Below are 26,160 nucleotides of genomic sequence, written 5' to 3'. Positions count from 1 at the left end.
GCTTTGTCCACAGTGAAGGTTTCTGTGAGATAAGACCCTGAATTAAAACAGCACACGGACCAAGGTTACTGCCCATGTAATAAAATGTCAACCTAAAAAAAGAGAGTCATCAGGGAGCTTCTCCCGAACTCCAGTTCCATAAATCAGCGGCTGAACTCAGTAACCTCATTGCGTCTTAACGGAAACTAAAAGCAGGTAATCTCCTGGAACCCAAAATAAGGAAAGGTGCCCTACATCCGTCCTGTCACCCCGCCGGCAGCTCACCACCACCCTGACACCTTTATCCTCATCGTAGCCTCAGGCTCCCATCAAGACATAAAAAGCCTTCTTCCCGGACTTACGTAACCCTCTGCTTTCTTTTTCCTTTTCCTCTTTTTTTTTTTTTTCTTTTTTCAGATCATTGAGTTGATCTAAACTTCACAGTTGGTGAGACCGTTTGAAAAACTCCTAACAGGGTAAAATACTGCCACTTCGATTGTGGTGAACAACCAAACATTTCTCGCATCAGGCTGGTTTAACACAGTAAATGGCCTCCATGTTGAGAGAATTAATGAGCAATCCTCTTTAAATTAAAAGAGTTAAGAGTTGCTCCTCAAGGTTCCTGTAATAAAGAAACAACATGAGACGCTGTGTGGAGTCTTCTTGGTCCTTTTCAGAAACATATCATTCAAGAGGCACCACATTTAACAATGCAGGAAAGGACATTTTAAATCCAGTCGTATGGAACACCTTCTTTGCCATTCCCATTTGGAAACATATGAGCCCTTCACTGTAACCATCCGCTGCCAACTAAGTAATCAACTTCTCTACACTTCAACACCTCATCCGTAAGATAGGGATTAACCACGTGGGGGTGACGCACGTCAGGTGTCTGTGTGAGAACAAGTACAATTTAAAAATAAGAAGCCTAGTTCTTTCCATTCCAAGTAGGAAAAGAGATTCTTGTTTTCTTCGTTCTTCTTCTCTGAACATTTAATTTAGAAATTTTGTCATTGCAATGACTTTCTCCTCCCTTTGGATGGCATACAAATCTTTCTGAAAACTAGAACGTCCCATCAGCACCATAGCCCCAAGTCCCTTTCTGAATGACTTTGGGGCTCTCTGTATGAAAAGTAAACCTCACAGGACGAGTGCCTGTCCTCCAGGCTCTGTGGGAGGGCAGCCCCCTAACCTCTGTGGGAGTCTTGCTCCTAGGCTAAGCTTCCTTCTGTCATAGAGACGGAGACGTTTGTTTATCCTCTGGATAAGCCACTTAGCTGGCACAGGTGGTCACCCCAGGAGCCAGGCGCAGTTAGGATGAACGCTGTGTGATCCATGGTGCTGTCGAGTCTTCTCACGTGAGAACTAGCTGTTTCTTAGCTTGCACATCTGTATGTACCGGGCTGTGTCTGTGTGGCCCCAGAAAAGGGTGAGATTTCCTGTGCCTTTGCAATCATTTAGTGGACTGCGAGTGATGTGTCTCGCACCCTGATTATTGCTTGCTCCATCATAAAATGTTTTCTTTCTCTACTACCTTTGTGGGGAGGATTTATGGACTATAAAAAATTTTTGCTTTTACTACGTTTACCCAATACATGGGAAAAGTCAGTGACAAACCCTCCATGTGGCAGGTGGCCGACACCAGTTTAGAGCCCTAAAAAGGAGTGAGGTAACTCACATGAGCAACTGAATTGAGCATTTATGTCTTCAATGACACATTTGACTAGTCAACCTAAATAAATATTGGGTACGTATTAAATACTCAATAAAAACCTATTGATTGATACACATGCTATTTTAAGGGTACCACTGTTCTTAAATTTGCTGGCTTTTGTTTTATTTTGCTTTAATTGAACAATCATCCTCCATAATGGTTCTCCATTAATTTTATATGTCTATCCTTAATTGAAGTCATAAACTAGTTAGGTCATAAACATTGACTAACACAAGCCCATAGAAGTGCTTGCTTTACCCTCGCTGTGTTTTGTAAGTATTTGAACTTGAGTGTCTTTGTCAATTTGGCTCCTGCTTTAGAACATCATTATCTCCCGATGGTCTTCAGGATCGTAGCTAATAGTGCAGGTGTCGGCTTTGTATTAGGTACTGCCGGTACTTCTCCAGTGTTCACCTATGTAGTCTCATCACTACCCTTGGTAGAGCATATGATAATCCCCATTTCACAAATGAATTGCTGAAGTACCAAAACTTTAATCCCTCAGGTCAGAGGATTTTGAAATATGAGGATTCACATCCACGCTGCTGGCTCCTGAGCCAACGACTTCCACAACAGCACTAAGGGACAGTTTAAGAGGAAACTCCCCGACCGCGTTACTAAGTGATCAGCGAGGCGTACTTTCCTAATTGTTCTAACTGTTCTAGTTTTTCTGAGTCAGATTCAGTTCCTAACAAGAAATCATAGTCCGCTCTTGTATTGCTAACAGACATACCCAAGACAGATGATCTATGGCAAAACAAAGGCCTGCTTGACTCAGTTCTGGTGGCTGGAAAGTCCAAAGGCCTAGGGCTGACATCAGGCCAGCCTACACCACAACATGGCTGATAGAAGGAGAGGATGGTGACGCATGCAGAGACCTGAGGGCATTGTTCTTCCTTACATGACACCCACACTCAGTAGAGTCTAGCTCCTGGCACAAGAGTTAGAACTCGCTAGTCTTTGGAGACATCACTGGTCCATTTGTGAGAATTATACAGCCATGATTAATTACCACCCACTAGGCCTCGGATCTAAAAGGGCTCACCACTTCCCAGAGCCATTACACCGGAGACCAAATTTCAAAATATGGACTTTTGGAGGATAAACCATTAGCCAAACCAAAGCACAATGACACTGACACAGCATTCTCCCCTGGGACGCTTCTGGCTTCTAGAGTGACAGGCAATTTTGACCCTGAGGATATTAACTCCTCACTTCCAGGACTGTGCTTCCTTCAGCTCTAGGAACGAGGAAGACGTACGATATGAGGAAAATTCACGAATAACTGTCTTGTTATTTGATGTCATGAACACATTCTATGGACCATACATTCTAAGCACCCAGTGGATACCTGAAACCAGTGAACACTGAGCCCTACATATTCTGTGCGTTTTTCTATATATACCTAGGATAAAATTTAATGTATAAACTAGGGACAGGAAGAGATTTCTAACAATAACCAATAAAACAATAAACAATTATAACATACCATAACAAAAGTTATGTGAACGTGGCTCTCTTGCTCTTTCTCTCAAAATATCTTAGTGTATTGTACTCACGTATTTTCAAACCATGTATAATTAGAACCAGGAAAAAGGAAACCACAGATAAGGTTTGTGTCCCACAACAATGTGAGAAATCTGCTGTGTTAGTCATAGTGATTCAAAAGGCAGAAGAATAAATCTATATTGCCTGGTGGTACCTCTCCCCGAGAGTCCTTTACTAAAATGCGAGAGCCCCTCCACTCCCAAGGAAAGAGGTAGAGATCACACCCGAGGATCACTGAAGCCGGGTGTTAATCCCCATGCAAGGGCGGCATGAAGGAACAAGGCGTGTTGCAACAGGCTGCACGGCTGTGAGTCAGGGTGCACTGAGAACTGTCACTGCCGTCCAAGGGGGTGGGGGGCTAGAAAACGCTCTCGACCCCAGCCCAGAGATAATGCACTCTTCTCTGGGAAAAAATAAAGCAAGACTCTGGAGCGAAATAGAAAGCCTGCCCTTGTACCTTACACGAGTGTGGAGGTCAAGTGAACATTTCTTCAGAAGTACAGAAAACTCTAAGATGAAAAATCACTATAAATCTGGTGCTCTCCCTCGGGTGCTTGGCAGAAGCAAATGTAGGACCATTCTGAAGAGAAGTTCCCAAAATCCAGACCACAGGAGTTTTCACAGGAAACACGAGCCACACTAACGATAGCCTCGCATTTAAAAAGGATGAAGCTCAAGGGAAAACAATTCCTCAAACACATGAACCCTCTAACAAAGGAAATATTACCAGGATAAATAAAGATAAGTCCTATATCTAAATATATCACAGTAAAAATTATAAAATGCCTAAGGCCAAGGAAAAACATTAAATTTTTTTATATTTTAAAATTAACATTAAAATTTTTTAATTTTAAAATTATAGCTTTTTTTTCTTTTGAGAGGTTTTTGCTATAGGGCACGTGCACTTGCCAGAAAGACAGAGAGAGACAGAGAGACAGAAAGCGAAAAATCACCCCCAGGGGGATGGCCACAACGCAATCCCTTCTCTTTCATCCTCCTCTCGGGATCTTGGGCATGCACGCACACATGCCTGGCGTGAGGTTAAGCCACCCGGTCCAGGACTTGAACTGCAGTCAACTATATGGGAGTCCAGTGACATAGCCATTATGACAACTGCTAGCAATTATTTTAAAGTAATAAGTACATTTTTGCCATTAATTGCATGATTTTTTATTTTTAATGTAATAGAAACATAAAATCTCAGAGACACTTTGACTATCAAAAAATCATTTTGAAATCTGATTTCTTTCATGGACATTTAAAGGATACATTATTGTAAAAACTTGAGTACTCTCTTCCTCTGTTATCCTAACCCATCCCTGGAACATATTTTGAGTTGAATTTGAAGTCTTTTTAATTGTTACTTAAAAATGTCTAACTGGGGTAATGGCTATGTCGCTGGACTCCCATGTAGTAGAAAGTGGTTCAAGTCCTGGACCCGGTCACTTAAACGCAAGCTGGGCACGTGTTCATGTGTGCCCAAGATCCCAAGAGGAGAATGGAGAAGGGATCGTGGCGTGGCCCATCCCCCCTGGGCAGTGATTTCTTGCTTTCTGTCTCTCTGTCTCGCTCTTTCTAGCGAGCGCACATACCCTATAGCAAAAATCTAAAAAAAAAAAAGGGTCTAACTCGGGCCCAGCCAAGGTAGTGTTAGGTAACATCAGTACTTGGGAGACTGGAGGCCACATGAGAGGCCTGGGTTTGGTTCTTGGGTCAATCTGAACTGCTGGGCTTGATTGCACATGCCTGTGAGCCCATCTGACTGGGAGATTGGGGCAGGAGGACCGCAACTTGGCAATACTCTCTCGAGAATACCTATCTGTCCCCTCTCCTCCCTTCTTCCAATTTTGCTCCCTCTTTCACTTCTCTCTCCCTCTATCTCTCCCCATAAAGAGAAAAAGAAAAAGATATCTGACTGTAATCAAAGTAGGTGTTTGATTTTAGTTGTCACCTATGTCAGCACAATGCAAAGGAAAGCCACAAATGTTAGGGTAAAAATATCGGCTCTATCCTTTCCTCTGACAAAATTGGCACAGGACTTTTTAAAATTTGTGACAGTTTAGAGCCCTAAAAAGGAGTGAGGTAACTCACATGAGCAACTGAATTGAGCATTTATGTCTTCAATGACACATTTGACTAGTCAACCTAAATAAATATTGGGTACGTATTAAATACTCAATAAAAACCTATTGATTGATACACATGCTATTTTAAGGGTACCACTGTTCTTAAATTTGCTGGCTTTTGTTTTATTTTGCTTTAATTGAACAATCATCCTCCATAATGGTTCTCCATTAATTTTATATGTCTATCCTTAATTGAAGTCATAAACTAGTTAGGTCATAAACATTGACTAACACAAGCCCATAGAAGTGCTTGCTTTACCCTCGCTGTGTTTTGTAAGTATTTGAACTTGAGTGTCTTTGTCAATTTGGCTCCTGCTTTAGAACATCATTATCTCCCGATGGTCTTCAGGATCGTAGCTAATAGTGCAGGTGTCGGCTTTGTATTAGGTACTGCCGGTACTTCTCCAGTGTTCACCTATGTAGTCTCATCACTACCCTTGGTAGAGCATATGATAATCCCCATTTCACAAATGAATTGCTGAAGTACCAAAACTTTAATCCCTCAGGTCAGAGGATTTTGAAATATGAGGATTCACATCCACGCTGCTGGCTCCTGAGCCAACGACTTCCACAACAGCACTAAGGGACAGTTTAAGAGGAAACTCCCCGACCGCGTTACTAAGTGATCAGCGAGGCGTACTTTCCTAATTGTTCTAACTGTTCTAGTTTTTCTGAGTCAGATTCAGTTCCTAACAAGAAATCATAGTCCGCTCTTGTATTGCTAACAGACATACCCAAGACAGATGATCTATGGCAAAACAAAGGCCTGCTTGACTCAGTTCTGGTGGCTGGAAAGTCCAAAGGCCTAGGGCTGACATCAGGCCAGCCTACACCACAACATGGCTGATAGAAGGAGAGGATGGTGACGCATGCAGAGACCTGAGGGCATTGTTCTTCCTTACATGACACCCACACTCAGTAGAGTCTAGCTCCTGGCACAAGAGTTAGAACTCGCTAGTCTTTGGAGACATCACTGGTCCATTTGTGAGAATTATACAGCCATGATTAATTACCACCCACTAGGCCTCGGATCTAAAAGGGCTCACCACTTCCCAGAGCCATTACACCGGAGACCAAATTTCAAAATATGGACTTTTGGAGGATAAACCATTAGCCAAACCAAAGCACAATGACACTGACACAGCATTCTCCCCTGGGACGCTTCTGGCTTCTAGAGTGACAGGCAATTTTGACCCTGAGGATATTAACTCCTCACTTCCAGGACTGTGCTTCCTTCAGCTCTAGGAACGAGGAAGACGTACGATATGAGGAAAATTCACGAATAACTGTCTTGTTATTTGATGTCATGAACACATTCTATGGACCATACATTCTAAGCACCCAGTGGATACCTGAAACCAGTGAACACTGAGCCCTACATATTCTGTGCGTTTTTCTATATATACCTAGGATAAAATTTAATGTATAAACTAGGGACAGGAAGAGATTTCTAACAATAACCAATAAAACAATAAACAATTATAACATACCATAACAAAAGTTATGTGAACGTGGCTCTCTTGCTCTTTCTCTCAAAATATCTTAGTGTATTGTACTCACGTATTTTCAAACCATGTATAATTAGAACCAGGAAAAAGGAAACCACAGATAAGGTTTGTGTCCCACAACAATGTGAGAAATCTGCTGTGTTAGTCATAGTGATTCAAAAGGCAGAAGAATAAATCTATATTGCCTGGTGGTACCTCTCCCCGAGAGTCCTTTACTAAAATGCGAGAGCCCCTCCACTCCCAAGGAAAGAGGTAGAGATCACACCCGAGGATCACTGAAGCCGGGTGTTAATCCCCATGCAAGGGCGGCATGAAGGAACAAGGCGTGTTGCAACAGGCTGCACGGCTGTGAGTCAGGGTGCACTGAGAACTGTCACTGCCGTCCAAGGGGGTGGGGGGCTAGAAAACGCTCTCGACCCCAGCCCAGAGATAATGCACTCTTCTCTGGGAAAAAATAAAGCAAGACTCTGGAGCGAAATAGAAAGCCTGCCCTTGTACCTTACACGAGTGTGGAGGTCAAGTGAACATTTCTTCAGAAGTACAGAAAACTCTAAGATGAAAAATCACTATAAATCTGGTGCTCTCCCTCGGGTGCTTGGCAGAAGCAAATGTAGGACCATTCTGAAGAGAAGTTCCCAAAATCCAGACCACAGGAGTTTTCACAGGAAACACGAGCCACACTAACGATAGCCTCGCATTTAAAAAGGATGAAGCTCAAGGGAAAACAATTCCTCAAACACATGAACCCTCTAACAAAGGAAATATTACCAGGATAAATAAAGATAAGTCCTATATCTAAATATATCACAGTAAAAATTATAAAATGCCTAAGGCCAAGGAAAAACATTAAATTTTTTTATATTTTAAAATTAACATTAAAATTTTTTAATTTTAAAATTATAGCTTTTTTTTCTTTTGAGAGGTTTTTGCTATAGGGCACGTGCACTTGCCAGAAAGACAGAGAGAGACAGAGAGACAGAAAGCGAAAAATCACCCCCAGGGGGATGGCCACAACGCAATCCCTTCTCTTTCATTCTCCTCTCGGGATCTTGGGCATGCACGCACACATGCCTGGCGTGAGGTTAAGCCACCCGGTCCAGGACTTGAACTGCAGTCAACTATATGGGAGTCCAGTGACATAGCCATTATGACAACTGCTAGCAATTATTTTAAAGTAATAAGTACATTTTTGCCATTAATTGCATGATTTTTTATTTTTAATGTAATAGAAACATAAAATCTCAGAGACACTTTGACTATCAAAAAATCATTTTGAAATCTGATTTCTTTCATGGACATTTAAAGGATACATTATTGTAAAAACTTGAGTACTCTCTTCCTCTGTTATCCTAACCCATCCCTGGAACATATTTTGAGTTGAATTTGAAGTCTTTTTAATTGTTACTTAAAAATGTCTAACTGGGGTAATGGCTATGTCGCTGGACTCCCATGTAGTAGAAAGTGGTTCAAGTCCTGGACCCGGTCACTTAAACGCAAGCTGGGCACGTGTTCATGTGTGCCCAAGATCCCAAGAGGAGAATGGAGAAGGGATCGTGGCGTGGCCCATCCCCCCTGGGCAGTGATTTCTTGCTTTCTGTCTCTCTGTCTCGCTCTTTCTAGCGAGCGCACATACCCTATAGCAAAAATCTCAAAAAAAAAAAAGGTCTAACTCTGGCCCAGCCAAGGTAGTGTTAGGTAACATCAGTACTTGGGAGACTGGAGGCCACATGAGAGGCCTGGGTTTGGTTCTTGGGTCAATCTGAACTGCTGGGCTTGATTGCACATGCCTGTGAGCCCATCTGACTGGGAGATTGGGGCAGGAGGACCGCAACATGGCAAGACTCTGTCGAGAATACCTATCTGTCCCCTCTCCTCCCTTCTTCCAATTTTGCTCCCTCTTTCACTTCTCTCTCCCTCTATCTCTCCCCATAAAGAGAAAAAGAAAAAGATATCTGACTGTAATCAAAGTAGGTGTTTGATTTTAGTTGTCACCTATGTCAGCACAATGCAAAGGAAAGCCACAAATGTTAGGGTAAAAATATCGGCTCTATCCTTTCCTCTGACAAAATTGGCACAGGACTTTTTAAAATTTGTGACAAAATTTTTTTGTTAATATCTCCTCAGCTGAGGCATTAAAAACCGTCATGCTCACGAATATTTATGTGAAAGCTCACGCTGCCTGTGTCTTTAACTCCAGCTGATTCATACTCAGTTATTCTTTACCAGGTGCACTTGTTTAGATTAAAAACACGGACAAGCTTTTAAACACTTCTTCATCTTTGCTCGAAACTGTAGGCCTGATACTCAAGGACCACGTGCACTTGTTTAGATTAAAAATGCGGACAAGCTTTTAAACACTTCTTCATCTTTGCTCGAAGCTGTAGGCCTGATGCTCAGGGAACAGCACAGAGTTGAAGACAGTCACTAGGAGTGAAACGGCATAGCAATGACACGTCGAGTCTGTCACTGAGTTCTCAGGAGGGAGGATGAGCAGAGAAAAGCAGAGTCCCAGAGCAGAAGAGAAAGTGAAATGGTGAAAGTGCAGGGACATCAGGGGAAATCCTGGCCAAAGAACAGGAGTCATGCCTCTCAGAAGAAAGTGAGCATAAATAATCGAGAATTTTAAGACAACACAAAATACAAGGTGAGAATAATGGGAGGCCAGGGCCGCTGAATCTTGTGATTGGAAAAAAAAAAATCACTGAAGACATTTATTAAATGACAAAAATTAAGACATTTACAAAAAGGCAAAAAAAAAAAAAAAAGTGAGTGGTAAAGAAATGGAGGACATTAGAAACTGTTCAGTCACGAAATTAGAAGGAAGTAGTCAAAGATGGTGGCAGCTGTCGGAGAGTGACCGCATCACAGGAAGGTGGCTTAGGAAGAAGATTGTATTTTGGAAAAAAAAATGAAGGCAAAATGGATCAATCAAAACTGGTGGTGCTATTTAGGAGGAGGTACCTAAAGAAACTTCTTCAGAATATTAGAATCCAAAGTGGAGGTGGAGGATTAACACCAGAGACAATGCTTCACCAGGAAAGTTCTCACAGATGAGACATATTCACCCCTCCTTCGAGAGGGACTGGATCATTGCCATGGCAATTTATGCCCTTCTTCTGGATATGGGGGGAGCAGGCAATGCCATGGAGGTCAGTAAGGCCGGCTGAAGAGAGGCAGTGCACCTGGACTCAGCCATCCTGTGTATCTCTGATGGCCTCTGGTGACCTCTGGCTGTGGGGAAAAAAAAAATAGAATTTATAAAATAAAACATTATCCAGAAGGAGTGATTCAGGTCTATTAAAATGGCAACTGAAAATATGAAAAGCCCTTGTGCAATCTTCAAGACAAGAAAGGCCAAGTCGGAGGAAGATTAGCTGGAGCTACTCCCACCAGTAAGCAAACAAACCGAAGAAAAAGCTTTCTACAAAGCAGTAACATAGCATGTCAGTAAACATAATATTCATACAGTCTTGGGAAAGTGTTCATGTAAGCACCTTTGTGTTTTCCTCTGCATAGAAGTAAAGCCCTCAGTTCAAAACACTTCTACAAAGTTCACTTGCACATGGAAAGGTAAGGCAGGGACCATGAGGGTATCTACTCTTGTAAGACAATTCAACCTGGGCCAGCAGGTGGCACAGTACTTAAGGCACTGGGCTCCCATGCAGTCGACCGCAGTTCGAGTCCAGGGCACTTATGCATGAGTGCCTAAAATCCTGAGAAAAGAATGGAGAAAAAGGGATTGTGGCATGGCCATTCCCTCTGAGGGATGATTTCTCACTTTCTGTTTCTCACTGTCACTCTGTCTCTCTCCATCTATCTGGTAAGTGCACATGCCTTATAGCAAAAAATACTCTAAAAAAAGAAAGAAAGAAAAAGAAAAGTAAACCTGCAAGGACAGCAAGCACACCAAGAGAAGCACTTTAGAGCCTTGTCCCGAGAACTGATCACATGTGCCGGTCCTGCAGAACAAAGCTGAGCCCATGAGCACTGAAGAGACACTAGCTGCAAGACCCGGTAGACAGGACACAGTTTGCAAAAGGATGTCAGTGAATGAAATAATGGTTTTGTAGGATAGCTGTGATGAAGCTTGTTGTTTAATGTGACTATTTTCTAGATTTTAAAAGGTAAAATACATCAAAGCACATTACTCTTTTTACATTTGTTTTAAACACAGTCTAAATTTTCTCATAAACTGGGTGATACCTGAGTCCCTAACTAGGAATGTCGGCATCTTTTATCCTCTTGTAAAAGTTCTATCTATAACGAATATACAAGTAATACATTTTTGTTCCAGAGAACATTTATGTGTTTAATTTGTTCATATTTTAAATTAATTAAATTTCTTAAAAACCTTGCAGGGTTTTCAAGAAAGTCACCTGAGAACAAACCAATGCTTCCTAAAAAAGAAAACAACAGAAACATGGGTTGCTCTCCAAGGATAATCGTATTTATTTTGTCCATATTTCACCATCTTGAAGCTGAATATTTTATATTAACATGCATACATGAAAAATCAAAATGCAGCAACAGCTTGTCCATTGAGATTAAGAGGCAAGATGCAGTTTGGCAAGTCCCCCATATACGCTATTGCTTGCTTTCAGCGCTGTATGGTATTATTTCTTAAAAGTCTGAGATGCTTGTTAGCGAAGCACAGCACAGAGGCAGCAGTGCCTCAGATGGTCTTTATGATTGTTCGCTCTTTATTTATTTATTCATTGACTTCTATATCTGTGCCCACTACTGAATCTTTGTAGTGCACACAATGTACACACACACATGGTTTCCAGGAAAATGTTTAAGATTGGGGAAAATTGCAATAATATCAAAGAGGAAAACCAACAGGATACAAAAGCATGCCTTGGGTTATCTTTCCATGGTTGATAGGCTCTAGGAAAAGCAGGATTTCCAGTTCAACTGTACTCTCAAGGGCATGGCCTTAGAATCCAACTGTTGCCAAGAAAAGTGAGTCAGCTCTAAAAGACATAAACCTAGACTCAAGAGTTTGCTTCTATTGGAAATCTTTCCTAACCACACCCTAATGGCTAGTTGTTAGGACTCTGGGACTCTCCAAGGTGACCTCCTTTGGGCTGCCTGTCTTTGGTTTAATGATCCTTGGCATTTCATATATATATATTTTTTAAATGTTTTTGTCAGAGGAGGCATGCATTCACCAGAGAGAGACAGAGATTGAGAGAGAAAGTGAGAGATCACCCCCCAGGGGATAGCCACCATGACAACCCCTTACAACCCCTTCTACTCCATTCTCCTCTAGGGATTTTGGCACACAGACACAATTGCCTGGTGTGATTTTCACGCTCTTAGGTCCAGGACTCAAATCATGGTTGGACATATGGGAATCCATTAACCATCACACCACCTGCTGGCCCCCCCATGTTAATTTCATTATTTCATTGTGATACAAAATTTTGTCTAATTGCGTTTTACTGCTTTGAGTGGTGTACAAAATCTAGGATATATTAAAAGATAGTTTTTCCTATTCCTCCCAGTGTAGGTGGTCTCCAAGACCACCTTAATGATGGACTAGGAATTCTCAGAGAACTCAGCATTGTGCTGTATTCACAGCTAATATTATTAAAACAAAAGGATAAAAAATAAAAGCAACAAAGAGAAAGGGCACATAGGATGGAGTCCAGGGAACACTAGATATGAGAGTCCAGGAGTCCCTGCCTGGTGGAGCCGGCTTTGAATTACGACAACGGGCATACGTGTTGATACCAGGGAAGCTTACTAGAGACGCAGTGCTCAGGGGTTTTACTGGGAACTGCTCGCATAGACACCTCCTGTCTCTACTGAAGTTCCAGGCTCTCAGAAGGAAGCAGGTGATTGGCATAAGCCATGTTGTTTCCACAAGTAGCTCAGGCAAGGCAGCTGCTCTTGCTAGTTTAGGAATGGAGGGAACATTCCAGAAATCCAGGTTCCCAAATGCCAACCAAGGGCCAACTTGAAGCCATTCTTTCTTTCTTTTTTAAGAACTATTTTATTTCACTGTATTTAATTATTTATTTTTAATTTGGCCAGAGAGAGACAGAGTGAGAGAGAAAGAGAAAGTGAGAAAGCAACCCGCCAGGTCTGGGACTCGAACTGTGGTCGGCCATGTGGGAGCCCAGCGCCCTTAACCACCACATCATCTGCCACCCGGAAGCCATCCTTTCTCACAGTAGTAGGCCCTGCTATGACAGTAGGAGAGGGGGCCTACGAGTTAGTTCTTTTGTGCACATCGCCTTGAAGATGGAATGGCCAGCCCTTTGTGCAGACACCTGGAACCCTGACGTAAACTTCAAGCTTGGACGTGGGGGGGAGTGCAGGCTCATGGAAGGGTATTAGACTAGGTTTTCTTTGAGGAGGAAGGGACAAAGATGGCCAAACATGGCCAAGTTTCTGATGTGGTTTATCTGCAACCAAGAAAGACAATAAGGATGACCTCTGAGCAAGTGGCAGGGACAAGCGTTCTCCTCCCATGTAGGAGACTGGGTGTGCTAGGACCTTTGTAGGAGGTTAATATATTTGAATGTTATGGGGTCTAAACTTTAAAGGTCATATCTTTGAAAAACAAATCAAAATAGCCTTAAGCATGGAGCATAGCAAACACAGGAGAAGAAACACCAGCTGATTGTAAGCTCCCAGTGGCTGCCTTGATACACTAAAGACCCATGTCCAAGTTTTCAGAATTTTTTTTGTCTTCAGGATATTTTTCAGTTTGTTTATTTCCTCATGAGAGAAACAAACAGAGACGGAGAGAGTAAGAGGCAGCCCTAACAAGGTCTTCACGCCACAATTCAATCCCAGCCTCACAATTCAATCCCACCCAGTGTGTACGGGATGCTCAGGCCTGGATGCTGGGGCCCGCCCATGTGGCCTCAGCGTCACAGAATACTGTGTTACCACTGCACCACTGTAGTCAGCTTCCTTTGGGATTCTTTTTATTTTTTTTAAATTTTTATTTACTATCCTTAGTCTTCAGTTTCGACCAGAGAGAGACAGAGAGAAAAGGAGAGTGAAAAAGCAAGCTGCCAGGTCCAGGACTCAAACCATGGTTGGCCACGTGGGAGTCCAGTGCATCAACCATCACACCACCTGCTGGCCCCTCCTTTGAGATTCATAACTCATTCCCAGGAGAAACAGTTCACTGCCAACTTCACCATGATTTTTTTTAGAGAGAGATTTTTGCTATAGGGTGTATGCACTTGCCAAAGAGACAGAGACAGAAAACAAGAAAACACTCCCCAGGGGGCATGGCCAAGCCATAACCCGTTCTTAAGTCTCCTTTTGGGATTTTGGACATGCATGCACACCTGCCTAGCATGAGTTTTAAGTCACTGGGTCCAGGACTCGAGCTGCGGTTAACTACGTGGGAGTCCAGCGATGTAGCCATTATGCCATCTGCTGGTCCCTCACCACAATTTGTTTTAAATGTATATGGGGCCATACACCAAATTTCACTTTTTAATCTATAGTTGATGAATGCAGTAACATGACTCTCTTTGAATTCCCCTGTCGTGAAGCAAACTCATTCCAGTTACACACTTAACTTCATGGAAACTTCATGACAGTGTAGTATGAACTTATTTTACTGGTGAAGAAGTCAAGACTTCAAAAGATTAAGCAACATACTTGAGGTCTAAACAACTAGCTATTAGGGTACATAGAATTCAGCCCAATTTTTCCCAGCTTCCAAAAACTACTCACTTTTTTAAAAATTAAATATGCCCTCACACATTTTAGAGATGACATATAACATTTTTATTGAAAAATTAAGAAAGTATAAAGGCTATTTTGTCCTCCCTATAAATATTGACATTTCAACATATGATTACGTTAATCTTTAAAATGTATCCTATAACTATTGCAAGTTAATAATCACCATCCTTCTGATGATAAACAGGCAACCACATTTTTAATAGTTGGAAGTTTTGTATCACTCACCTTTACCTTTCTATTCAACGTCACCGATAGAATTTTATCCTATTGCAATCATTCGAGTGCTTAACCATTGCTCATGGATTAACCTACCCATCTCTGCAGTAAGAATATGATTCGAAATGTGTTTTTAAATACTACTTTGCTTACCATTATGGTTATTCATTGTTTAGATGTCCATGGATAAATATCACTTATTCCTAGACAGAAACAGAGTTGAGCATCAGTATTAGAACTAGTTTTACTTTTCTTGATACAGGAACTGAGGAAATTTATTTACCTAAGCAGAGACTCTAGAGGGGGTGGGTTAGTATTTTCTTAGAACTGTGTAACACAATTATTCTGAACCACTTGGTGATCTTTAATCACAAAATATTCTTAATCATTTCTCAATGCATCATTGTTGGTATAAACTCCTTTAGGTTCTATTCTAGGTACAAAAGAAGCAAAGAACTGGGGCAAGCTATGTGACACAGTGGTAAAGCAGCTAGATCCCACATGGCCACCCCATGGTTCGAGGCCCAGCCCAGCAACTTGAGAGAAACACCAAGTGCATGTGCATGCCCAAAGTCCCACAGGGAGGGAGAGATGGAAGAGGAGGGATTGCTGCATGGCTGTTCTCCATGGAGAGTGCTTTCTTCTCTCCCCGTGTGTGTGTGTGTGTGTGTGTGTGTGTGTGTGTGTGTCTTTCTCTAGCTAGTACACATGCCCCATAGCAAATAAATAAATAGCAATGAACTGGAAACCACCTGACAGCCAAAGGATTTGCTACTCAGGCATTATCATTTCTCACTTCCTCACATCCATAATAGCAAGATTTCAAAGCATCCTTTGATTTAGCAAACTGGAGGTTTCTGCATCCAGGCCAATGCGACATTGCATGTGTCCAGCATAAGGGTTGCCTCATTGAAAGGACTAGATCAGAGACTACACCACACCTTAGCCATCCCCTCTTCAAGCACCTTGACCAGACTCAACCACATTAGGATGGATTGATTGAAGAAAACTACAAATAATTGCTTTAAAATAATCTGAGTGTCCAAGTGCTACGTAGAAAATTTTCAGAAACCTCTAGGAGTACCTGTACCCTTATTCAAAGAAACAACCCACCTATGTTTCACCTCTATTCTGGCTCTTTTTTTTTTTCTAGAGGTTTTTGCTATAGGGCACATGCACTCTCCAGAAAGACAGAGAGAGACAGAGAAACAGAAAGCGAGAAATCACCCCCCAGGGGGGATGACCATGCCACAATCCCTTCTCCGCCATTCTCCTCTTGGGATCTTGGGCACGCACGCACACACGCCCGACATGAGTTTAAGCCACCAGGTCTGGGACTCGAACCACAGTCGACTACATGGGAGGCCAGTGACATAGCCATTACGCTAACTGCTGGTTCCCTACTCTGGCTCTTAACATACTGCATTGCAGTTACTGGCCTCGAGGTCAAGTAACCTTTATCTGAAGCACTTAGGACAGGAAATGTCACAGATTTCTTACTTTTTTGGATTTGGGGACATTGGCACATACATAATGAGATATGGTGGGAATGAGACCCACGTAGAAAGACAAAATTCATTTCATATACACCTATACAGAACTGAGAAGCAATTTTATACCATTTTCATTATAGCGTTTTGGCTGAGAGCTATCACAACTCAAATAGGGGCTCTTCCACTTGTGCCATCATGTTGGTGCTCCAAAGATTGGGATTTTGGAGCATTTTGAATTTAGGATTTTCAGATTGGGAAAGCTCAGCGTGGAACTATATAAAATATCCAAGGCAGGCGTCTCGCTTCTTTAGCATGGTGTTTGATACGTAGTATCTGATGACGAAGTACCTGTTCAATGAATAACTGACTGCTGGCATAAACAGAATTAGCCTCAATGTCACCTATGAGGGAATGAAAGCAGATCAAATGGCATCTTTAGTATGATCCCTCTTTGATCAAAAGAAGCATAAGCAAATATGCATACTCTGTACATAAAAATTTGTGTAGAAAGAAGTATCTCCAACATATTTCGGTAGATATTACTAGATAGACAAATTTGTGGCCTCTTTCTTTTTGGCAGTCTCTGTTTTCTGGTTTATCTACAATCTACTTCTGTAAGTTTTATAGCATTTGATAAAGTAAACAAGCAAACACTACGAAGAAGAGCATCTGTTTAGGGAATAACATACCACAACAGCTGCAAGCCGGCCTCAACCCAAAGAGACACTGCTGATCACCAAGGAGCCTCAAGGCCTCCCTTCTCGATTTTCAGCCGCATCACTGTGCTCATGATAGAAGTTGGAGCAATTACTACAATGACACTTCGCACACAAACACTCAGAAATTCTGGCAAAAATTTTACCTATGCTCAAAGAATAGCTTCTTTAATGAGTAGTTGCCTTATCTGTTAAAAAAAAAAACTCAAGAACTTGGCATTCCTCAGCTAAGGAATCCTGAGTGCTTTTGTGTGGATTTCCTGTGATGGCCTGGCTCAAACCGGGCAAACTCTGCAGGCTGGAAATGCTCCATCTTGTTGATCAGGAGGAAAATGGATTCATCCCGACACACACACCACAACCAAACATTCCCAACTTCACATTATTGCATTCTGTCCTTTAAGTGAATTTGTTTTGCCTGTAACTAAACTCTAGTTCATGCTGATGGTCTTGTAAGATTTTTTTCATAGAAACAAATCCACAAATGAAAAAAAAAAATGAATGGATCAATAAGAGCCATTTATGTAAAGTGAACACGACTTTAAAATATTTCTCTTAGTTCAATCTATCTCTAAATTTACATTATTTTTGGCATTTGGGAAATCAACAGCTAAATACATTCTAACAACTCAGAACCGATAGGGGTTTTATTGCTAGCAGGTCTTCAGGTGTTACCTAAGCATACGGAGTCATTCCAATAAGTATACATTAGTAAAGAATTTTAAAATCACAGTTAGTTATCTCAGACCACGTGTCTGTTTCCACCACCGTGGAAGCTAAGTTTCTAAAATAAAATAGGCTATAGGGGTCTATCAAACTGGTAACCACACCGTAAAATTGATTAACAAGGACAAGATCATGCATTAGAATTCCCAGGTGAGAAAATATGACTGCCCCTTCTTATCCCCCTTCAGTCTAGACTGCCCAAGTGAGAACCAGAATACAAAATTAGAAAAAGGATTATAAATGGGAACTGTTGTACATAAGGATGCCATTTACATGTCAAAAAGTCCTGGGCCCAATAATCCCACTGTCAGGTATATACTCAAAGGGTAGGAAATCAATCTACTGAAGAGGTATTTGCAGATCCGTGTTTATGCAGCTTTATTCCAATAGCTGAGACTTGGAATCAATCTAAGTGCCCAAAAACTATGAATGGATCAAGAAAATGTGGAATTTGTATACAATCCATTGTGTGTAATACTACTCGGTCTTAAAGAACAATGAATTTCTGGCATTTGGGACAAAATGGATGAACCTAAAAGATACAATACTGAGTGAAATAAACCAGGCTACAAAAGACAATTATGTATGTCCCTGCATAATAAATACAAGTGTCCTCGCTCATTAACAGAAGCTAAAGGACTTGATAACATAGAAGCAGAGAGAGTAATGGTAGACACTATATGCTGGACAGGGCGGGAAGGGGTTGGAGGAAAGGGGGAGAAATTGGTTAAAAGACACTGGGACTGGCAGTTGGTGTAATGGTTATGTTGCTGGACTCCCACGTAGTCGACCATGGTTTGAGTCCCAGACCCAGTGGCTTAAACTCACACCAGGCGCATATGTGTAAGTGCCCAAGATCCTGAGAAGAGAATGGAGGAGAAGGGATTCTGGCATGGCCATCCCCCCTGGGGCGTGATTTCTTGCTTTCTGTCTGTCTCTCTCTGTCTTTCTGGTGAGCACATGCACCCTATGGTAATAACCTCTCAAAAAAAATAAATAAATAAAGATACAAGAGTGCATGTGAACAGATGGAGTATGAGTTGGAACAGTGTGCCACACAGTCACAGAGGTCCATGACAGACACTTCCAGTCAAAGCAGAGCAATTTGCAAATGCGCCTAACATACTACAATGTTAAATGTGGAAGATGGTGAAGACGCTTATATCCTTCATTTGTTTTTTTACACACTTGTGTACATGCTTTTAAAAACAAGACTGTGCAAGAGCCAGTAGGTGGTAAGGTGATTAAGGTGGTGAACTCACACATAGCTGAGCACAGTTTGAGCCCCAGACCTGGAGGCATGACATTCATCCGGGTGCATGTGCATCTGTGCCCAAGTTGTCTCTCTTTCTCTGTCTCTCTCCAGCAAGCACACACATCCTATGGCAAAAACCTTTAAAAAAATGATACTGTTATACTGTACCTCCTAAAGACATAAAGCAATTTAGATAGATGATAGATAGATAGATAGATAGATAGATTGATAGATATCAGAAGTTACCTTAAAATTACAACTTAAAAATATTCATGGACTATCAACTAAAATTTCTTTCTGTTACGTAGTAGACAAGAGTATGATGAGAGGACTAAGTCATGTCTTCCCTCGTAGCCTTGTGAAGAAGACTAATAACCTGATGGGGTGAGCGGATGAGGCCCCGGGAGTGCCACTGCCTCCCTGTGATGGGAGGGAGGGCAGTAGAAATCGACAATGCAATCAGCGTGTATCAGCAGCTGTGGAAGACTGTCTTGGCTTTAAGGCCAAACTGATAAGGGCATTTAGCCACATATCCTTCTGCCATATATATTTGACTACGGATTTCTAACTACTGGTTGTCATACAAAGCATGGAGAGAATGTTTAGAAGAAAACATTCTAAACAAAGAAAAACTTCTCTGCCACAACTCTTCTTGAGTACTTCATTTCCATCTAAGCATAGCCAACTCAGGAATAAACATGAGTGTCTTAACAAACTCAGTTCATCTGCCCGTGTGAGCAAATATAACATCCTCCTGTAAGGCTAAAGAAATTAAACATCGCTAAGCATATGAGGTCATTCGAAGTGAGCAATAATGCAGAATCAGAACTTATGATGTCCTGGTTAATAAACTCAAGGAACTAGTAACAATATAGATCTTTTTAAAAATATTTAATTTGGGTTTTCAACAAATTTCAAGAAAATGTTGTATGCATAAAACTAGTCAGGTAGTCATAATGTTTAAAAACACATAATATCTGCAATGAGGTAAAACTGCTACTCAAATGGGAAAAAATTAATTACATGAAAGCAGAGAATATAAAATTAGATACTATAAAAGAAGCAAACTACTGAAGTAGAAGACAAATTCATAATTTTCTTTAGAGGTTTTAAGAAAAGAACATGATAAAAGGAAAGGTAACCATTACAAAAAAAATAAATTAAAAAAAATCAAATACATGTTTAGTTGGGATTCCAGGATTTGGGGAGAATAAAGCAAGAAAATGAACTGGGAGATATTATAAAACTAACTGAAGATGGGACCAGCAGATGGTGTAATGGTTATGTTGCTGGACTCCCACATGGACAACCATGGTTTGAGTCTTGAGACCCAGTGGCTTAAAACTCTTAAATCTCTATACCAGGCACATGTGTGTGCATGCCCACAATCATGATAGGATAATGAAGGAGAAGGGACTGTGGCATGGCCATCCCCCGGAGGGTGATTTCTCACTTTCTATCTCTCTGTCTCTCCGGTGAGCACATGTGCCTTATAGCAAAAATTTCTCTATAAAATAAATTAATTAATTAATTAGCAAAAGAAATTCCTGCTTGGAGGAATAAAAATTAATCTGGGACAGATGAAAGATTTACAATGTACCAAAAAGTAAATAAATAAAAGTGATATGTAAATATGTCTTTTTTTTATTTCAAGAGTAGATTTAAAATTCTTCAAATATACAAAAATAAAATGTTAAAAAAATATGCTCGGTGAGCAGGTGACACAGAGGTTATGGTGACTGGCTCCCACATTGTCAACCGAGCAGTTCACGTTCTGGACTGTCTGGTTTGAAAAACATTCCAGGCACAAGTGCATACATGCCCAAAATCGTGAGAGGAGAATAGAGAAGGGATTGCAAATTGGTCATCCTCCCCCTACCGAGGTGACGGGTACTTTCTATCTCGCTATCTCTCCATGCTCTGTCTCTCTCCCTCCACACTATTTGTCTCCAATGAGCACACACACCCTATAGCAAACAAAGAAATAACAACAACAAAAAGATACTCTACAAGACAAAGAAAAAGCATGAGAGGTACTTGGCTACAATAATGCAATGCTTATAGTGTACCAAAAGGAAAGAATTATAACCAATTAATACTACATTCGAGTGTCAAATTTTACACTCATGAGGTGTGATATTTTTCACTCATGTTTGTGGAAAATTCTTACTTCCTTATGAAAAGCAATCCAGACTTACTATGCTAAGGCAAAAGATCATTCAAAATAAAATTCAAGAATGGAGATAGCATAAAAGAAAAAAATGAATGACTACTACAAAAATGCAGTAATCATTTTGAGAAACTTTCATTGAAAATCATCTTGATCTAACACCCAAGATCACTTTTACCTTGGCAATCACTCGGAATTGTGTTCTCAGACAGCAATCTGAGGGAGAAGACAGAGAGCATGCTTGCTTATCACTCACCGCAGAAAGTGGGAAATCCCCAAAGCTCTATGCTCCCTAGCTGTGATGCAAACCCACCGCATCTGTCTGGGGTCCTCCATGACACCCCTCGGGGACTCAGAGGGAGAGAGGACACGCTCCAAAGGGATGTGTGTGCTGCTTACTGCACTGAGAATAAGGTCTTTTGTCTCTGACCCAGGAGTCTTATGGCCTCTGCCAGCAACAGGCTAACCAATCAATTAGCTTATAAATCCTAGATTCTTCACAGTTCTCGACAATGTCCACAAAAACTGGAATGTGAGATGAGGAGAAAAGACCAAAGTTTCTCAGCGTATTCTAGGTATGTGGCAGTAAAGGGTGATTAATGGCTATTTCAGGGAGGGAGGGAGGGAGGGAGCAAGCCAGCGAAGCCAGGACTGGACGAGAGGGTGGCCGGTCTCTGAAATGGGTGTTGTGCCTGAAGTTGCACAAGCTTGTGGAAGAGGACTGGCTTCTCCCGACTGATGTCCAGGCTGAATCTACCCCATTGATCCTAGGAGGAAGTGACACACTTACGGCTGCAGAAACAGGAAGTGGAAAAACTGGCACTTTCCAGATCCCAGTCATCCAGATAGTTTATGGAACTCTAAAAGACCAAAAGGAAGCCAAAAAAGGAAAAACAACAATTAAAACTGGCGCTTCAGTGCTCAAAAAATGGCAAATACGTATACATATGTATGAAAGTAGAAACGGAATATTATTGAAGATAACATGCTTGATTAAGCCACTATGCAGTTTATCCTAGATGGGAAACCACATTTAGTTTGTTGTGACGATGCTCAGGGAATGAATGTTAGGTAATAAAAAAAAAATTAAAAAAATAAAAAAAGTTGCAGGAGAGAAAAAAAAACGGTAAAACTGTTTGTATCATTTTGCAAAAAAAAATGCATATTTGACGACTGCAGAGAGCTGTCTGTGCACAGCTGGGTACTACTTTATAGTATGTTCACTCTACTCACTGGGGTTTATGCCTAAAGTCAGACTTGGGTTCATGTATAGGTATGTGTCAGCTGTGCTAGCTATTGGATATATTTAGACTAATTAAGTTCATTGGATGGCAAAACTAAAGGCAAGGTATGCAGGACATAAGAATTGGAAAATTATTTGCTGAGAACATGTATGTTGATGTGCTTGATTGAGCCAATGCACAGTGTATTTTGGATGGAAAATTCATTTGTGTGTTGTGATGGTGTATAGTGAATTAATGTAGAGAATGAATAAAAAAAAATGGCAAATGAGCCCATATGATAGAGGATCTGCTTTTGTAGTCGGGTCAGACGGTCTTTGTTGTCAAAGCACAGACATAAAGGAATGGCATGGGTGTAGAGCCACTAAAGGATTAATGAAGGGAACGCTGCTACAAAGTTTCCTGTCATGACCAAGAGTTATACAGCATTGGCTGGTCCACCATGCAGGCCTCCTTAGACCTAGGTACTGACAAGTTTGGATTTGGCTTTGGTGGAACAGGAAAAAAAATCCCATAATAAACAGCTCGATAATTACGGAGAGGAATTCACGATGCACAATACTATTGGATGTTACCTAGACAGAGATAAAGGGCATGTCAAGTTCTCCAAAAATGGAAAAGACCTTGGTCTGGCATTTGAAGTACCATGGCATGTGAAAAATCAAGTCCTCTTTCCTGCCTGTGTTTTGAAGAATGAGGAACTAAAATTTAACTTTGGTGAAAAATTTAAGTTTCCTCCCAAAGATGGTTTTGTTGCTGTTTCCAAGGCACTGGACAGTTACGGTGTCACATCACAGCACTCAGGGAGCGCACAGGTGTCACAAACCAAGTTGCTTCCCAACGCTCCCAAAGCGCTTATCGTTGAACCCTCCCAGGAATTAGCTGAACAAACTTTGAATAACTGCAAGCAGTTTAAGAAATATATTACTTACCCTAAATTAAGGGAACTTGTGACCATTGGAGGTGTTGCAGCAAGGGATCAGCTCTCTGTTTTGGATAATAGGGTCAATATAGTTGTAGGCACTCCAGGAAGACTAGAGGAGTTGGTGTCAACTGGAAAGCTGAACTTAGCTGAAGTTAGATTCCGGGTCCTGGGTGAAGTTGATGGACTTCTTTCTCAAGGCTATTCTGACTTTATAAATAGGCTGCACAGTCAGATTCCTCAGATTACCTCTGATGGAAAGAGACGTCAGGTGATTGTTTGCTCTGCTGCTTTACATTCTTTTGATGTAAAGAAGCTGTCTGAGAAGATAATGCATTTTCCCACATGGGTTGATTTAAAAGGAGAAGGTTTCATTCCAGATACCACACACCATGTTGTTGTCCCAGTGAATCCCCAAACTGACAAACTCTGGGAAAGGCTTAGAAAAAAACACATTCAGGCTGAAGACGTACATGCAAAGACAACACAAGCAGCCCAGAGATGTGGTCTGAAGCTATTAAAATCTTGAAGGGGAGTATGCTGTCCGGGCAATCAAAGAACACAAGATGGATCAAGCTATTGTCTTCTGTAGAATCAAAACTGACTGTGATAACTTGGAGAAGTACTTCACACAACAAAGAGGAGGACCTGACTTTAAAAAAAAAAAAAAAGGACACCAGTTCTCCTGTGTTTGTCTTCAAACACAGAAAACCCCATGAGAGAAGCAACACTTGGACAGAGATAAGAAAGGAGATGTGAGATTCTTGATTTGCACTGATGTAGCCGCTAGAGGAACTGACATCCATGGTGTTCCCTATGTTATAGATGTCACCCTGCCTGACGAAAAGCAAACCTATGTGCATCGAACTGGCAGAGTAAGAAGAACTGAAAGGATGGGTCTGGCCATTTCCCTGGTGGCAACAGAAAAAGAGAAGGTTTGGTATCATGTGTGTAGCAACCGTGGGAAAAGTTGCTATAACACAAGATTCGAGGAAGATGGTGGCTGGACCACATGGTACGATGAGATGCAGTTACTACCAGAAATGGAAGAGCACCTGAACTATACCATTTCTCGGGTTGAGCCAGATACAAAGGTACCAGTGGATGAATTTGATGGAAAGTTACCTAGTGGTCAAAAAAGAGTTATTGGTGGTGGAAACCATAAAGGCCATGTGGATATTTTGGCACCTACCGTTCCAAAGTTGGCTGCCCGTGAAAAGGAGGCACAGACATCTTTCCTGCGTCTTGGCTACTGTCCTAACCAGCTGTTCAGAACCTTCTGAATTGCACATATACTGAATAAGATTTGAGTAAAAAAAAGTAAGTAATCTTAAAACTCTAATATAGTTGTACTGCTTCCAAGCAGCAGTATTTATAGTAACCTAAGCTATTAATGTGAACTCTTGCATGTCAAGAAACATTAGTCGCAGGAAGAATGCCTCATGAAATGGTAGCCCAATGAAAATAAATTTGACAACTATAAAAAAAATAGCTATTTCATTCCTGGTAATAATTATTAGAGAAAAATGTATTTATGTGTATTTTTTTACAAATGAAGTAAGCAGTATTATTGAAAATAAATCTTTCAAATCACTGGAAAAGTTACAGAGTAAAGGAAAATAATGTATGTAAAAAAGTGAAAGAGCAGGACAGATGGAAACAAGAAACATTAGAATTAGAAAGGATCGAATGTAAAGAGCAAAAGATCTGCGAAATTTTATGAAAATATCTACACATTTTTAGTAGGTATTCTGATTTTATCAAAATGTATAATGTTATTTACCATAGCTAAAATGTTTGCTAAGGTTAATTTTTTCTTGGGGGGGGATAGAGGTTTTAGCTATGGGGCACGTGCACTCGCCAGACAGACACAGAGAGACAGAGAGGCAGAGAGATAGAGAGAAATCACTCCCTAGGGGGGATGGTCATTCAACAATTCTTTCTCCTCCATTCTCCTCTTGGGATCTTGGGCACGCATGCACACATGCCCGGTGTGAGTTTAAGCCACCAGATCTGGGACTCAAAACATGGTCGACTAAGTGGAGTCCAGCGACATAGCCATTAAGCCAACTGCTGGTCCCCAAGGTTAAATATATAAAGTTAAAGCATTTCTGAAAATCAAGTTTTAGTAAGTATTAAAAAACAAAAGCATCTGTTTCTTCTGACCAAAGCAAGAATTTACCTCAATAAAGTAATTAGGTATCCATACACTGACTTATGTGCAAAAATGTTTATTGCAGTATATTTTGCAATAATGATGGTTATGAAAAAAATTAAAATCTTCTAACAAAAGAGGAAAGTAAAATAAATTATAACATAATTAAATAACAGACTAGTAGGCAGTATTTAATATAATATTTTGAATTATATTTTATGACATCTGAAAAAGTCACAAATAATATTAAGAGAAAAAGATTTTGGGAACCAGCAGTTAGCATAATGGCTATGTCGCTGGACTCCCACGTAGTCGACCGCGGTTCGCATCCCGGACCCAGTGGCTTGAAACTCACGCCGGGCACCTTTGCATGTGTGCCCAAGATCCCGAGAGGAGAATGGAGGAGAAGGGATTGCGGCGTGACCATCCCCCCACGGGGGGGGGGATTTCTCGCTTTCCGTCTCTATGTCTCTCTCTGTCTGTCAGGCGAGCACACGCACCCTATAGCGAAAACCTCTCCCCTCCCCCCCAAAAAAAAGAGAAAAAGATTTCTAAACTATATGTAAGACGCGATTTCCAATTTTTAATGAAATTTCATGCATAAAAAAATAGATGAAGAAAACTCACTAAAATGTTAGTAGTATGTATCTTTCTATATTAGCAAACCATGGA

General features: G+C 41.1%; 1 pseudogene; it reads left to right on the top strand.

Annotated features, from left to right (window-relative positions):
* The first annotated feature begins 7,185 nt into the window (after positions 1-7,185).
* Positions 7,186-24,616, top strand: LOC102474108 (ATP-dependent RNA helicase DDX1-like; annotated as a pseudogene).
* The last annotated feature ends 1,544 nt before the right edge of the window (positions 24,617-26,160 follow it).

This window comes from Tupaia chinensis, unplaced genomic scaffold (assembly GCF_000334495.1).
Source record: "Tupaia chinensis unplaced genomic scaffold, TupChi_1.0 Scaffold000364_1, whole genome shotgun sequence".
Classification (NCBI taxonomy): domain Eukaryota; kingdom Metazoa; phylum Chordata; class Mammalia; order Scandentia; family Tupaiidae; genus Tupaia; species Tupaia belangeri.
This window is presented reverse-complemented; position numbering and strand designations above follow the sequence as displayed.